The sequence below is a fragment of the Phyllobates terribilis genome, unplaced genomic scaffold (assembly GCF_046119375.1).
Source record: "Phyllobates terribilis strain yellow unplaced genomic scaffold, ASM4611937v1 Scaffold_2__4_contigs__length_985480577, whole genome shotgun sequence".
Classification (NCBI taxonomy): domain Eukaryota; kingdom Metazoa; phylum Chordata; class Amphibia; order Anura; family Dendrobatidae; genus Phyllobates; species Phyllobates terribilis.
Window position 1 is genome coordinate 526641416 of NW_027362762.1, and position 17250 is coordinate 526658665.

General features: G+C 43.6%; 1 long non-coding RNA gene across 1 annotated transcript in view; it reads left to right on the forward strand.

Moving 5' to 3' along the window:
• The window catches only part of LOC141252860 (uncharacterized), a 129128-nt gene extending 113110 nt beyond the window's left edge, over positions 1–16018 (forward strand). The window contains exon 3 of the long non-coding RNA XR_012314134.1: positions 15631–16018. This is a non-coding gene — a long non-coding RNA (uncharacterized lncRNA). The remainder of the gene's footprint in view (positions 1–15630) is intronic.
• The last annotated feature ends 1232 nt before the right edge of the window (positions 16019–17250 follow it).

Sequence of the window (17250 nt, forward strand, 5' to 3'; positions counted from 1 at the left end):
TCTTATTAAAAATCATCTTCATTCTCAAAGATTTTTAATTTTATAGTTTTCTATTTGTTGCCAAGGTTACCTGCCATTGCTGCAGTCTGTCAATGAAGAAAAACCTACAAGAAGCAAAATAAACATAAACCCTGCTGTAAATAAATAAAAAGCAAGTGCATTTAAATAAAATAGGGTTCTTAGTAACATTGCTTTTGATCAAAAAAAAATCTTATCATTTGTCAAAGTTGACCTCAGTGTGTGAATAAGGGCACACAAAGAACTGATTCCCGAACTGTGAGCGCCAGAAGCTTTAAATGTATTATCCAGCTCTAGTGAGGGAGGCCACACCCAGGTTTGCACAGAATGCAAAAAATACAAAGAAAAAACACAAAATTTCAGCTTGGTTAAGTTGGTATACTTGCAGCACATAAATGCATGTTTCACAATGCCCATGAAATCAGAAAAACCTACAAGAAGCAAAATAAACATAAACCCTGCTGTAAATAAATTAATAAAAAGCAAGTGCATTTAAATAAAATAGGGTTCTTACTAACACGCTTTTTGATAAAAAATAGTATATAAGCCATCCCACCATCGACAAGGTGAACCCACTCGAGACGGTCCAACACTGTCTAATATTAAAACCCTTACCTTGTGTCAAAGTTGACCTCAGTGTGTGAATAAGGGCAGACAAAGGACTGAGTCCCAAACTGTGAACACTACTGATGAGCGAACGTGCTTGGTACTGCTCAAGATGCTCGGCGCTCGCAGAGTATTTCAGGGGGTTGCTCGGCGGGAGCTCGGGTCCCCTCCCTGCTTGTTTGGTGCTCTTTACAGAGCCTATGAACATGCAGAGATTGCCTGCCACTCACTGTTATGCTGCAGCCATGTTGGTTGTGGCATTACAGTGATTGGCTGGCCGCACAGCGTCATCAGGTCTATGCTCCTCACAGTCACTCCGGAATCAGACAGTGTAGGGAGAGGTGCTGCTGAGCTAGGGAGAGATTTGCTTGTTTATTAGGTAGTGTAGGTAGAACAGAAGTATATTAAACATATCCATCTCAACAAACAGTCCTTCTGAGGACTAATCCATCTGCAGAGATATCAGGCAGGCGGTGTATATAGGCAGGCAGGCGGTGTATATAGCAAACTGCAGTGCGCATAGCACAAGAGGCTCCATTCCAGTTCTGTCTGCTGCTGGTGTTAGACATTTTTAGACATAGGCCCAGGTCTCAGGGGCCAGGAATAATTTTTTTTGGATCATAATCCTCATTATTTGCTTAAAACGCAATCCAGAGAACACTGTTTTTCTGCGCCATTTGCTTGTTGGCACTGCAGAATACAGCCACATCCTTTCCATATTAGAGCGCTAAAAATCCAGCTATTTAAAACTGAGGCTTGTCCGTCACACGGATCACGTATAATTGCACTGAAAATATTGCCATTTCTGGCCTCCATTGAAAATTTTTTTTCAGTGTGTCAGTGAAACTATTGACACCAGTCTGCTGTTAAAAATAGTTACCTACAGGCCAGATATTTAAAACTGTGATTTGTCCGTGACACAGATCACATATAATTTAGCTGAAAATATTGCCATTTCTGGTCACCATTGAAATTTTGTTTCAGTGTGTCAGTGAAACTATTGACACCAGTTTGCTGTTAAAAATAGTTACCTACAGGCCAGATATTTAAAACTATGTTTTCTCAGTCACACAGAAGACAAATACATTTTCAGAAAATACTGCCATTTCTGGCCTCCATTAAAAATTTGTTTCAGTGTGTGAGTGAAGTTTTTGACACCATTTTGCTGTCCAAAATAGTTACCTACAGGCCAGGTATTTAAAACTGTGTTTTCTCCGTCACACGGATCACATATTCGTTTTCAGAAAATACTGCCATTTCTGGCCTCCATTAAAGTTTGTTTCAGTGTGTCAGCAAATTTTTTGACACTGGTTTTCTGTACAAAATAGTTACCTACAGGCCAGCTACTTAAAACTGTGGTTTGTCTGTCACACGGATCACACATAAGTTCGCTCCAAACTCAGCCATTTGCAGTGAGCGTGGAAGATATTGTCCTCCATTTAAAATGGGCAAGGCAATTGGCAAGGGACGGGGAACTGGACGTGATGGTGATGGGGCATGCAGAGGCCGAGAGCATGGGCAAGCTGAAATTGTGCCACAACAAACACTCACATCTTCTCGCTCGACCTTCCTGTCCCAATTAATAGGGGACCACAGAATACCACTATTGAACACAGAGCAGTGTGAAAAGGTTATTGGCTGGATAGCAGATAATGCTTCCAGTCACTTAGCCACCACCACCACCCTGTCTTCCACACGGTCAAGTCTCAGTAGCCGTGAGTCTGGACTGCATATTTCTCACTCTGAACCTCCTTCCTCCCACCATGCCGAGTGCCCAGAGACAACTGATTCCACACTTGGACACTCCGAAGAGCTGTTCACTTTTTCATTTATAGATTCTGGCCTCTCGCTCGGTCCACTTAAAGTGGGGCAAGAGGAGATCGCATGTATTGATGCCCAAATATTTGAGCAGCCACGGTAACTCAAAGGCGATGGTAGGAAAGTGTAATAAGAGGTGGACGATGATGAGACACAATTGCCAGAAAGTCAAGAGGAGGACCAGGGTGTGGAAGTGGAAGATGAGGTGGTGGATTATATAGTAACTGATCCAACCTGGCAGGAGGACATGCAGAGCGAGGACAGCAGCATACAGGGGAGGGAGGCAGAGCACCCCAACAGGCAGGAAGAAGCAGTGTGGTGGCCTTAGACAGAAGGCAGGTAACCCTTCCCCGTAACACCAACACGAATGAAGTACAACTGTTAGGTCTTCCCGAGTCTGGTTGTTTTTTAAAGACTCTGCAGATAACCCCAAAAAGGCCATTTTCACCACCTGCCAGGCCAGCATCAGCAGGGGTGGCAAAACTACCAGCCTAACCACCACCAGCATGATCAGGCACATGGCAGCAAAGCACCCGACTTTGTGGGTCGAACCCCACTGTCCAGGAACAGTGTCTGCGGGTGGCACCACTGCTTCTTCCGCTGTTGTGCATGCAAGCCAATCCCCTGTCCATGGTGCATGCGTTCAGTTGTCCATACCCCAGTCCTTGGAATGCAAGCACAAATATGCAGCCAACACCCCACAGGCCACACTACTAAATTCCCACATTTCGTGACTGCTTGCGCTCGAAATGTTGCCTTTTAGGCTCTTGGAGACGGAAGCATTCCGCAACCTGATGGCGGCGGCCGTCCCTCGATACTCGGTCCCTAGCCGCCACTATTTCTCCTGGTGCGCCATCCCCGCATTACACAAGCATGTGTCCCAAAACATTAGCCATGCCCTCAACAACGCATTTACCGGGAAGTCCACCTAACCACGGACACGTGGACAAGTGCTTGAGGGCAGGGACGGTACATCTCGCTGATGGCACACTAGATTAACATAGTGGAAGCCGGGACCCAGTTGGACCTTGGGACAGAACACCCCCTCCCGATGCCGAGGATTGCAGGCCCTAGATCAATCAGGGTTCCCCCCAGTCTACAGCTCTTGCACCTCATCCTCCTCAGCCTCCTCTTCAGCCTCCATCTCTGAAATGATCACATCAGTCACAAGCTGGAAGCACTGCAGCACTGCCTCGGCCAAGCGGCAACAGGCTGTGCTGAAGCTAATATACTTTGGAGACAAACCGCACAATGCTGAAGAGTTGTCGACAGTTCTGAAAGAGCAGGCAGATTTGTGGCTCACACCACTGAACCTACAGCCAGGCATGGTCGCTTATGACAAGGGCAGGAACCTGGCGGCGGCTCTGAGGCAAGGTGAGCTCACACAAGTACCATGCCTCGCCCATGTGCTTAACCTCGTGGTTCTGCGGTTTCTCAAATCCTTCCTGAGCTGCTGGATCTGCTTGTTAAAGTACGTCGCCTGTGTGCCCATTTTAGAAAGTCACCTACAGCTTCCGCCGTCCTTGCCATGTTTCATCACAACGTGGATTGGATGACAATGAGGAAGAGGAGGAGGAGGAAGAACAGGAGATAGTTTCATGCGCTATAGACGGTACTACCTGCACAACTGTCATACCGTCTGTTCAGCGTGGATGGCCTGAGGACAGAGAGAAGGAGAGCATGGTCAGTCATTCTCTTGGTGAGGACACGGAAGCCTTGCTTGTTAGCAGTCTAGCACGCATGGCTGAGTTTGTGTTACGCTGCCTTTCCCATGACCCTCACTTTCTCAAACTTTTGGGTGACAGTTATTACTAGTTGGTGACACTTCTAGTCCTAAGCTACAGGGAGAACTTTATATCTCTTATTCCTGAGGCGGACAGGTCTAGAAAAATGGGGCAGTACCAGAAGGCCCTTGTTGCGGAATTATTAAAAAAATTCCCATCTGAAAAAGCTGGTGGCAGAGGTCAGAGTTCGTTGGACAACCAAGGACTACAGGCAAGAGAGACACAACTTAAATCCAGCAGAGGCAGGGGAACACTGTCAATGTTCTGGGTGAATTTTCTCTGCCCCTCCCATCGCACAGGCCCTGGAGCGTGGGATACTATCACAAGGAGTGCAAAGTTTGGGAACATGCTGAGGGAGTACCTTGCCGACTGTACCAACGTCCTTCGTGATTCCTCTGTGCCTCGGGTACTCGTTGCTCGGGTTGAGCAAATAGGAAAGCTCGAATGCTCGGTCCAAGAAACGAGCCCAATGTAAGTTTATGGGAAATTCAAGCATTTTTCCAGTGGCTCTCCACGGCGGTCTGCAGAGGGCCTAAAAATTGCCCAAATCGATGGGAACAGTACTCAAATGACATGGTTACAGCATGGGGAAGACCCCTGGAAGCATTTCTGTCTCCCAGGTCACTGCTGTCAACAATGTTGCCAGAGGTATTACGCCACCTTTAGGGATTCACAATAAAACATAGAAAAATGAGACCAAAATGGATTTTCCTGGGAAATATGTTAAGGAACATCCTTTCCAGGATAATGACTTGTATATAAGGCAAAATAAAATAACCAAAAACAAAAATGCTCCTCCACACACACAGTGTTTTTGGTGCGTTTTTTGCACTTTTGCATTGCTTTCAACCAAGATAAATGCATTCACAGAGAAATGTCATTTTAACATTTTACAACCTTATCTGGCCACGAGGTGTGTGAAACATCATCAGACACATCCTGTTTCATTTATGAAGGAGGGATTGTGAATGTCACAAACACTATTTTTACAGCGTTACTATTCCTATAGGGAATAGTATATGCTTTGTTGTTCCCATTATTAAAGAGTGGCTGCAAGGGCTGCCAAAAATTTGGATGCAACCCAATACCCCTTTGAAGAGACATAGAGGAGGCATAAAAAAATGTTCCCATTATAAAGGAGTGGGTCTCCTATGGTGTTAATGCCCATGCTGTGACTGCAAGGGCTGCCAAAATTTGGGAAAAACCCCACTAACAATTTAAAGACAGATAGAGCTGGAACACAGTAACGACATGTTCCCATTAGAAAGGAGAGGGTCTGCTATCCAGTTATAGGGTATGCAGTGAGTCCAATGGCTGCCAAAATTTAGGAAAAACCCCACTAACAATTTAAAGACACAAAGAGCTGGGCCACAGTAATGACATGTTGCCATTAGAAAGGAGAGGGTCTGCTATCCAACTATAGGGTATGCAGTGAGTCCAATGGCTGACCAAATTTAGGAAAAACCCCACTAACAATTTAAAGACGCATAAAGCTGAGCCACGGAACCGACATATTCCCATTAGAAAGGAGAGGGTCTGCTATCCAGTTATAGGGTATGCAGTGAGTTCAACGGCTGCCAAAGTTTAGGAAATACCCACTAACAATTTAAAGACACATTGAGCTAGGCCACAGTAATAACATGTTCACATTATAAAAGAGAGGGTCTGCTATCCAGTTATAGGGTATGCAGTGAGTCCAACAGGTGTCAAAATTTAGGAAAAACCATACTAACAATTTAAAGACACATAGAGCTGGACTACTGTAACGAGTATGACATGTTCCCATTAAAAAAGAGAAAAAGGAGTGGGTCTCCCATACTGTTTGGCTATGGACTGAATGCAATGGCTGCCAAAAATGTGGAGGAACTACAGTGTTCCTTGCAAGAGACGTAGAGGTCGGAGGGCCTCCTGAAAAAAATGTTCCCATTATTAGGAAGTTGGTCTCCCATACTGTTTGCCTATGCAGTGAATGCAACGCCTGCCAAAAATTTGGAGGCACTCTAATGCCCCTTGCGAGAGATGTAGAGGTCGGAGGGCCTCCTGAAAACAATGTTCCCATTATTAGAAAGTGGGTCTCCCATACTATTTGCCTATGCAGTGAATGCAATGGCTACCAAAAATTTGGAGGAACTCCAATGCCCTTTGCAAGAGACGTAGATATGGCGATATTTTAGATGGTGGTTATATGGAGGAGGATGTGAAGGATGAGGATGAGGAGAAGAAAGAGGACAAGAACAAACAGACAAAATCAGGAAGCGTATACCCATGTCTGGGTGTAAGTTGCATGGGAATAGAGTTACACCTCTGAAAAAAAAAAATGTATTTTTTACGTTGCTATCATTCTGTGGTGTTGAGAAGTCTGGCCCAATGCAGCCCTTGTTCATTTTTATAAGAGTCAGCCTGTCAGCATTTTCAGTTGACAGGCGGATGTGCCTATCGGCACCGACGACACTAAAAACCCGCTCTGACAAAATGCTAGCAGCAGGGCAGGCCAGGACCTCCAAGGCATAGAGAGTCAGTTCATGCCACGTGTCCAGCTTGGATACCCAATAATTATAAGGCACAAAGGAATCATGGAGGACGTTGGTACGGTCGGCAAGGTACTGCCTTACCATCATCTGAAACTTTTCCCTCCTTGTGAGAGTACGCCGCATCTCAGGGCCTGTGCGATGGGAGGGTCTGAGAAAATTGTCCCAGAACTTTTACAGTGTTCTCCTGCCTCTGTTGGATTGCATTTGTGTCTCTCTGGCTTGTACTCTTTAGTTGTCCAATGAACTGTGATCTCTGTTGCCAGCGTTTTCAGATGGGAATCTTTTCAATAATTCCGCAACAAGGGTCTTCTCGTACTACCCCATTTTATTAGGCCTGTCCTGCGCGGGAATAAGAGACAGAAAGTTCTCCTTGTAGCGGGGGTCTAGAAGTGTCACCAACCAGTAATAACTGTCACCCAAAATTTTGACAATGCGAGGGTCACGGGAAAGGCAGTGTAACATAAACTCAGCCATGTGTGCCAGACTGCAAAGAGGCAAGACTTCCGGTATGACAGTTGTGCAGATAGTACCGCCTATAGCACAGGAAACTAGCTCCTGTTCTTACTCCTCCTCCTCCTCCTCTTCCTCATTGTCACCCAATCCACGTTGGGATGAGATGAGGTTGGGCTGTGTGGAAACACCTTGTATGGTTCCTTGCTCAGTCTCATCGTGCTCTGCCTGCAATGCATCCTCTTTGATTGTGAGCAGAGAGCATTTCAGAAGACAGAGAAGCGGGATGGTGATGCTAATTATGGCGTGATCGCCGCTCACCATCTTGGTGGAGTCCTCAAAGTTTTGGAAGATTTTACATGTGTCTGACATCCATGTCCACTCCTGAGGTCTTATTTGTGGAGTCTGAACTGAATACCGATGGCCTTGTTGATGCTGGTAATCAACATTTGACCTCTTCTGCTCACAAATCCTTCATAACATCTGCAAGGTAGAGTTCCAAAGCGTGGGGACATCAGTCGGTGAGATCAGTTGGTGAGCTGGAAGCTGCAAACACTGCTGAAGCACGACAAGGGCGGCGGAAGCTGTAGCTGACTTTCTAAAATGGGCACACAGGCGACTTACTTTGACAAGCATATCTGTCAGATCCGGGTAGGTTTGGAGGAACTGCTGAACCATGAGGTTAAGCACATGGGTGAGGCATGGGACGTGTGTGAGCTCGTTTCACCTCAGAGCCGCCACCAGATTCCAGCCATTGTCACACGCGACCATGCCTGGCTGTAGGGTCAGCGATGTCAGCCACGGATCTGCCTGCTCTTTCAGAGCTGTCCTCAACTCTTCAGCGTTGTGTGGTTTGTCACCTAAGCATATTAGCTTCAGCACAGACTGTTGCCGCTTGTCCGAGGCAGTGCTGCAGGCTTCCAGCTTGCGATCGATATGGTCATTTCGGAGATGGAGGCTGAAGAGGAGGAGGAGGTGCTGGAGCTTTAGAATGTGGGGGAAACCCTGATTGACCCAGGGCCCACAATTCCCAGCTTCGGGAGGACGTGTTCCATCCCAAAGTCCGACTGGGTCTCAGCTTCCACTATATTAACCCGGTGTGCTGTCAGCAAGATGTACCGTCCCTGCCCACAAGCACTTGTCCATGTGTCTGTGGTTAGGTGGACTTTCCCAGTAACTGCGTTTTTGAGGACACGGCTAATGTTGTGGGACACGTGCTCATGTAATGCGGGGACGGCACACTGGGAGAAATAGTGGTGGCTGGGGACCGAGTACCAAGGGATGGCCACTGCCATCAGGTTGCGGAAAGCTTCTGTGTCCATGAGCCTAAAAGGCAACAGTTCGAGCACCAGCATTTGTGAAATGTGTGAATTTAGCAGTATGGCCTGTGTGGCGTTGGCTGCGTATTTGCGCTTGCATTCCGAGGACTGGGGTATGGACAACTGAACACCCCACTGGGACAAGGATGTGGACGTGCTTGCTGATGGTGCTAGTTGAGAGCGTGCAGCGACACGTGCAGGACAGGAGGCATTTTGGCATGCGCCATGGACAGGGGATTGGCATGCACGCACAACAGTGGAAGAAGCACTGGAGTCACCCACAGACACTGTTTCTGGACCCTGGGATTCAGCCCACTTAGTCGAGTGCTTTGCTGCCATGTGCCTGATCATGCTGCTGGTGGTCTGGCTGCTAGTTTTGCTACCCCTGCTTATGGTGGCCTGGCAGGTGGTGCAAATGGCCTTTTTGGGGTTATCTGCAGAGTCTTTAAAAAACAACCAGACTCGGGAAGACCTAACAGTTGTACTGGCAACTTCCGTCGTGTTGGCGTTACGAGGAACGCTTTCCCATCTTGTGTCTGAGGCCGCAACACAGCTTCTTCCTGCCTGTTGTGGTGCTATGCCTCTCTCCCCCTGTGTGCTGCTGTCCTCGCTCTATATGTCCCCCTGCCAGGTTGGGTCAGTTACTATATCATCTACCACCTCGCCTTCCACTTATGGTCCCTGGTCCTCCTCCTAACTTTCTGGCAATTGTGTCTCATCATCATCATCATTCACCTCTTGCGATAGTAATTGCACTTTCCCACCTTTGCCTTCGTGTGACCGTGGCTGTTCAAATATTTGGGCATCGCTACACGCTTTCTCCTCTTGACTCCCTTGAAGCTGGCCGGGCGAGAGGCCCGAATCTATAAATGGAAAAGTGAACAGCTCTTCTGAGTGTCCAAGTGTGGGATCAGTTGTCTCCAGGCTCTCAGCATGGTGGGAAGAAGGAGGATCAGGATGAGGAATATGCGGTCCAGACTCACGGCTACTGAGACTTGACCGTGTGGAAGACAGGGTGGTAGTGGTGGTGGCAAAGTGACTGGAAGCATTATTTTCTATCCAACACACAACCTTTTGACACTGCTCTGGGTTCAATAGTGGTGTACTGAGGTCCCCTAGTAATTGGGACAGGAAGATTGAGCGACAAGGTGTGGGTGTTTGTTGTGCCACAATTTCAGCTTGCCCACGTCCTCGGCCTCTGCATGCCCCATCACGTCCACTTCCGCATTCCTTGCCACGCACCTTGCCCATTTTAAATGGAGGACAATATTTTCCACGTTCACAAGAAATGGCTGATTTTGGAACACTCTAATAGGTAATATGTCTAACAGAGAATGACGGTTTTAAATACCAGGCCTGTAATTTACTAATACTATTCTTCACAGACACCTAGTGCGAATAGCTTGACTGGCACACTGCAACAAAATAAAAATGGAAGAAATAGCTAATTTTGGAACACTCTTATAGGTGTTATGTCTGACAGAGAACCACAGTTTTAAATAGCAGGCCTATAATTTACTAATACTATTCTTCACAGACACCTAGTGTGAATAGCTTGAGCGACATACTGCAACAGAATGGAAAAGGAGACCAATATTTTCCACGTTCATTTCAAAATTCTGGATTTTTATCGCTGAAATATGGAACAGATCTCGCTGTATTCTGCAGTGCTAACAAGAAAATCAAGCAGAAAAATGGTGTACTCTGGATTGCTTTTTAAGCAAATAACCAGGATTAAGATAAAAAAAATGTGCCCTTGCCCCTGATATCTTGGGCTATCTCTACAAATATCTGTAATTATTACAGCAGCAGCAGTCAGGATGTTCAAAGGACCCTCTTGTGCTGTAACCTACACTAAAGTCTGCCACTTACACTGCCTGCCTGCCTAACTCCTGCTATCACCACTCAATATATGCAGCTGAATTAGTCCTCAGAAGGACTGTTAGTTCAGATGGATATGCACTGCTCAGAAAAATAAAGGGAACACGCAAATAACACATCCTAGATCTGAATGAATGAAATATTCTCATTAAATGCTTTGTTTTGTACGAAGTTGAATATGCTGACAACAAAATCACACAAAATTCATCAATGGAAATCAAATTTATTAATCAATGGAAGCCTGGATTTGGAGTCACCCCCAAAATTAAAGTGGAAAAACACACTACAGGCTGATCCAACTTTGATGTAATGTCCTTAAAACAAGTCAAAGTGAGGCTCAGTATTGTGTGTGGCCTCCACGTGCCTGTATGACCTCCCTACAATGCCTGGGCATGCTCCTGATGAGGATGCGGATGGTCTCCTGTGGGATCTTCTCCCAGACCTGGACTAAAGCCTTCGTCAACTCCTGGACAGTCTGGTGCAACGTGACGTTGGTGGATGGAGCGAGACATGATGTCCCAGATGGAGGGGGCCGTAGGAGGGCAACAACCGCGCAGCAGGACCGCTACCTCCGCCTTTGTGCAAGGAGGAACAGGAGGAGCACGGCCAGAGCCCTGCAAAATGACCTCCAGCAGGCCACAAATGTGCATGTGTCTGCTCAAACAGTTAGAAACCAACTCCATGAGGGTGGTATGAGGGCCCGACGTCCACAGATGGGGGTTGTGCTCACAGCCCAACACCGTGCAGGACGCTTGGCATTTTCCATAGAACACCAGGATTGGCAAAGTCACCCTGTGCTCTTCACAGATGAAAGCAGGTTCACACTGAGCACATGTGACAGACGTGACAAAGTCTGGAGATGCCGAGGAGAGCGTTCTGCTGCCTGCAACATCCTTCAGCATGACCGGTTTGGCAGTGGGTCAGTAATGGTGTGGGGTGGCATTTCTTTGGAGGGCCGCACAGCCCTCCATGTGCTCACCAGAGGTAGCCTGACTGCCATTAGGTACCGAAATAAAATCCTCAGACCCCTTGTGAGGCCTTATGCTGGTGCGGTTGACCCTGGGTTCCTCCTAATGCTGGACAATGCCAGACCTCATGTGGCTGGAGTGTGTCAGCAGTTCCTTCAAGATGAAGGCATTGAAGCTATGGACTGGCTTGAATCCGATTGAGCACATCTGAGACATCATGTCTCGCTCCATCCACCAACATCACGTTGCACCACAGACTGTCCAGGAGTTGGCGGATGCTTTAGTCCAGGTCTGGGAGGAGATCCCACAGGAGACCATCCGCAACCTCATCAGGACATGCCCAGGCATTGTAGGGAGGTCATACAGGCACGTGGAGGCCACACACAATACTGAGCCTCATTTTGACATTCTTTTAAGGACATTACATCAAAGTTGGATCAGCCTGTAGTGTGTTTTTCAACTTTAATTTTGGGGTGACTCCAAATCCAGGCCAGAATCATTCAGAAGCATGTCATTCTCACCCAACTAGTAGGAAGCCTATTGGCTGAGGAGTGGTGTAGTGGTGTGTTCCTGAAGATAGATTATCATGAGATAATAATTTAAGAGCATGTGTACACTGAGTCTTTTATGCTGAGTTTTTGTAGCTGAAACTGGGCAGAAACTCCAAACTTTTGAGATGATTTGAGGGATTTTTTTTGGAGGTTTTATAAAATTTCTGCTCTGAAAATAACAAAAAATTCAGTGTGCGCATAATCTAAAGGATCCTTACCTACATGTGAGGTACATCAAATTAAGGTTGGATAATGGCAAGAAGATAAAGCAAATTTGTAAGGCACATTTTGACTCAAGCAGTGAATACAAAAATTAAACATTTTAAATGTAGGTACTTAATCTTACCATCGATCGAAATGGTAATTTACCTTTTATATAGTTGTTAGAATGATATTTTCATTTAATCAAGAATAGCCTGTAATTGATGAGGAATAAAATAGAGAAAGAGGTAAAAAGAGGCGAGGTAGGATTGGAAAGAAGTACTTAGATTATACTCCTTAGTTCTGTATGTCTCCCATGAGAGTCAATATGATGAGTACACAGTAGACACATTACTGGAAAAAAATACTGGCAAGTAGGCTTTTAACATCATTTGGTAATAAATAATAACTGTCATTATAACCATTAGAGACTACAATACTAAAGCTTTTTTGATTCTTTTTTCATATAGCCTGTTTTTTGTAATTTTTAAGACAATTATAGTTTCTTTTTATTGTGGACTTTTTTTCTATACAATTACAACCAATAATATTAGTAGCTTGAAACATTACTAGGTACATAGCTGAAAAAAACTAGTACTGAGAAATAAATGCAATAGGCAATTAAACGTAGTTACATAGGTTGAAAAAAGACCTAAGTCCATCAAGTTCAACCTTTCTCCACCAGTTGTACATTTTGTTACTAAATTAACTATGACTCACAATGTTATGTGTATTGAGGAAATCAGCCATTTTTAAAAGCTGTTACTGTCTGTCATTACTACCTCTTACGGTAGGGAATTTCACATTCTGACTGCTCTAACTATAAAGAACCCTTTCCGATTTAGCTGCCGGAATCGCCTTTTTTTCACCCGTAATGAGTGCCCCCTGGTCCTTAGTATGGTCTTTGGAAGGAATAAGTCATGTGGCAGTCCTTTATACTGACAACACATATATTTATATGTGTAAATGAGATCTCCTCTGAGGCATCTTTTTTGTAAGCTAAATAAGTACAACTTTTCCAGTTTCTCATCATATGAGAAGCCTTCCATCACTAGTAATAATCTATTTGCCCGCCCCTGAACTGACTCTAACTTCTGAATATCCTTTTTAAATTGTGGAACCCAAAACTGGATCCCATATTCCAGATGTGGCCTCACCAGTGATTTATCGCGGGATTTTCTCTCTCTTTTTATACAACATAAAATCTTGTTTGCTTTTGCTGCTGCTTGACATTGAGTACTACTGCTCAGCTTACTTGTAACCAGAATGCCCAAGTCCTTCTCCTGTTCTGTAGTCCAGAGTATACTCCCATTTCACGTATATGCAAAAATAGGATTACTCCATCCTAGGTGCATTACTCTACATTAATCAACATTAATTCTCATTTGCCCATTCAGATATCTTATCCAGATCGTTTAGCAATATGGTAATATTATGGTCAGATTTTAATATCATACATAGTTTGGTGTCATCAACAAAGGCTGACACTTTACTCTCAATCCCATCCCCCAGGTCATTAATAAAGATTTTAAAAAGAATCGGTCCTAGCATAGATCCCTGCAGTACCCCAGTGCTGACTATATCCCATTTAGAGAAAATACCAATTATGATGACTCTTTGTTTCCTATCATTTATCCAATTCCTTACCCATCTGCATATAGTTCCCCCAAGTCCTTGCTTCTGTAGCTTCAGAATAAGGCTGCTATGTGGTACAGTATCAAATGCCTTTGATAAATCACATCAGCCACATTGCCAACATCCAGATTTGTACTTCCCTCCTCATAGGAACCCAACATGTTGGTTAGACACAACTTATTTTTCATGATTCCATGCTAATTATTATTTATTATATTATTCTCTGCGATATAACTTTGCAGGTCATCTCTTAAAATGCCCTGAAAAACTTTGCACACTACTGATCTCAGGCTTGCCAGGTTCCACCTTCTTATCTTTCTTAAATATCGGTACCACATCGACTATCTTCCAATCCTGTGGCACCACCCCTGTTACAAGACAGTCTAACAATAGCGATTAGTCAATTACTGAGCTCAATTCCCTTAGTATCCGTGGATGAATACCATCTGGGCCGGGCGATTTGTCAATGTTTAATTTGCTCAGACGCAGGCATACTTCTTCTTGTGTTAAACTAGTTATATTAGTTGGTGAATTTTGATTTTTTTTTATTGTTGAAAGATTCCAGTTCATTGATGCACACGGATGCAAAGTGTCTGTTTAATATCGCAGCCTTTTCTTTATCCTCTATAATTATCTTGTTATTATCATCTTTTAAGGGGCCGACACCATCTGTTTTTTTCTTTTTAGCATTTATGTATTTCTAAAATTTTTGTGGATTTATTTTAATGTCGCTGGCAATTTGTTTCTCTGTAGATAACTTTGCTAGCTTGATTTCTTTTTTTATAATGCTTATTGAGATCTTTATACTCCTGAAATGCTATTTCTGTATTCTCGGCCTTCAAGATTTTGAATGCCCTTTGATTTTATCTTATTAACCTTCGTACCGTCTTATTTATCCATAATGGTTTCTTTTTATTCCTGGACATTTTATTACCAGACTGTATACGTTTTCTACAGGATTCTAATAGTATTTCTTTAAACATGCCCCATTTACGTTCAGTGTCCCCAGTTACCATGAAATGGTCCCAGCCTACACGATTAAGTTCTTCCCTTAATTTGTTGAAATCAGCTTTCCTAAAGCTCCAGGTTTTTACATTTCCCCTTTTGAATGTTTGATTGAATATTACATTGAAACTTACCATATTATGGTCACTGCTGTCCAGTGCTCCCAGACCTGAAGATGTGGGAGCTATAATACTATAGCAGAGTGTAAACCACAGCAGATATAAAGTTAAATCGTGGAATTGATTCTATTGAATCAGTTGTTGCACTTCTCCCTTCTTTGATGCAAGCTCAGCAGCTGAGCATGCACCACAGCTGGCAAACACTGGCTGTATTTTCAGCCAGCATCTGCTTCTAACTGCATTGAGTGGATGTGATCTCTGCCCTCTGCTCTTAGCCTATTAAATGCCAATGTCAGTCTCTGACAGCTGCATTTAAAGGGAATGTGTCAGCAGGATTTCACATCCTAAACTATTTATATGCACTTGTACTTGTTCCAAAGAGAAGTCTAGCAATACCGTTACATGACCTGTCCATTCCCCTGTTGATGAAAAATGTGTGTTGGTATGGATATGCAAATGATTCTGTAGATCTGAAGCCTCTGTCTCTCCAGCACCACTTCTTCCTTCTTGACTGACTGACCTCTTGCCGTAAGTCACACTGCATAGAGGCTGTGACTTCTCAAACTCTGATTTCTCAGTAATGAAGGAACGGTCTGGCCATATAAAGGAACTGTTGACTTGTTGACTTGTCTTTGAAAACTACATGTGCAAAAGTAGTTTGGAAAGTGAAATTGTGCTAACTAGAGTTGAGTGAAGGTTTTGAAATTTGAATTCACTGACTTTTCTCTAAAATTTAATTTGCAGCACTGTACATTACTGACGGACATCTAAAATATACAGCAGTGCTCCTTGGGACAAAAGAAAACATTTTATTACCAGAACCATAACACTGTATTGCATGTTTGTGGTCAACAACAGAGGAGTGAAGCCAGAGGTTGGAATCTGTTGCTCAGGAAGACCTGCTCAACATGGATGTCCCTCTGTGGAGTTCGACAGGAAAGGAATTTGAAGCCTAATGTGCAGAGTTTGAGATGTGTACATTTTCACCAAGCAATACATACGCAAGCTATATACTAGCTAATTATTGCTATAAATAAGAAGCACTAAAATGCTAATAGTTATAAGGCTTTCTTCACATGTCGCAGTTCAGTTATGAAAATACAACTGAATCTTAATATATAGCATTACAATTTTCCACTAGAAATTGCTCACAAACTTTATAGAACTTAAAAGCAATGTATCACTTTTATTTTTTAATAATAAAAATCAATAAACTGAAATGATCTTTTATACTAATCTATTTTTTATGATTGTAGATTTATTCTATTTTCCGTATATGATTAAAGTGGATGTCAATATTTGGTGCCGTTTGATTTCCTTTTTCCGTTTTCCAGTATTTTAACTGAAAAAATACAACAGCATATTCCAGTCCATCCAACCCCCCTGCCATAGCGGCAAAATGTGTTGCAAAAGCATTAATAGGGCATTTAGTGCTTTTTATAACCTGCCTTGTTCTGTTATCAATAACTATTGACCTCAGCTTTAGGATAATAATATAAATATAGTGCTGTAAATGTTGGCACAAGTGTACATTTTTAAGAATATTAACACACAGATTATTATCATGTTTCCTAACTCAACATTATTTCTGACTAAAATTTTAAGAACATGCATTAAAATGTAAGTTTTGGGTATCTGTTAGAAAAAGGCTGAGTCACCAGTGCCTTTTTACTATATTTCTTGTAATAAAAATTACGGAATTTGTAATGCAAGCGTGAACCTCGCCAGAATGATTCTTTCTATTGTGTGCTAATTCTGCATATAGCTTTGTGCAGAAACCTCATTTTGTTATATAGAAAAATTATTTTAATATTTAAAAGCCAGGGTCTCGTCAGCTCTCAATTATTAACTGAAAGCTTCAGAATCTGAAAAGTCAATTCACAACATTCAAAACTTATAACAATCACCAGCCAATCATAAGGCAGCATATATGTCTTAAGTAATGGATAGCACAGCTGCTACACCCCAGCATTCCCCAGTACTGTGTGATTAACATAGCTCATACACTGATCCGTCAAAATATTCTGACAATCTCTTGCAAGCCCTTTTATATTTCAGTTTTCCACTTGTATTTTACTTTTCCCAAAAGGCTGATGAGTTATATAGTTTCTCTCCTCCTCGTGTTTGATTTATAGACTGAGAACCTTGGGCGCACAGATCTGTCAGCAGGAGAAGTTACTCCAGCAGTGGAGGTTAATGGAACAGTAAGGTTAATGGTGCCTAATACTTCTTCATGTTTTCATACTGCTAGCAGCCCAATAGAGAGATTACTGCTCAGCACAGAGAATTACAATTCTCATCACAGAGTAATCAGCTCAGAAGATCTTTCCAGTGCATACTGAGTGATATCAAACACTTGGACAG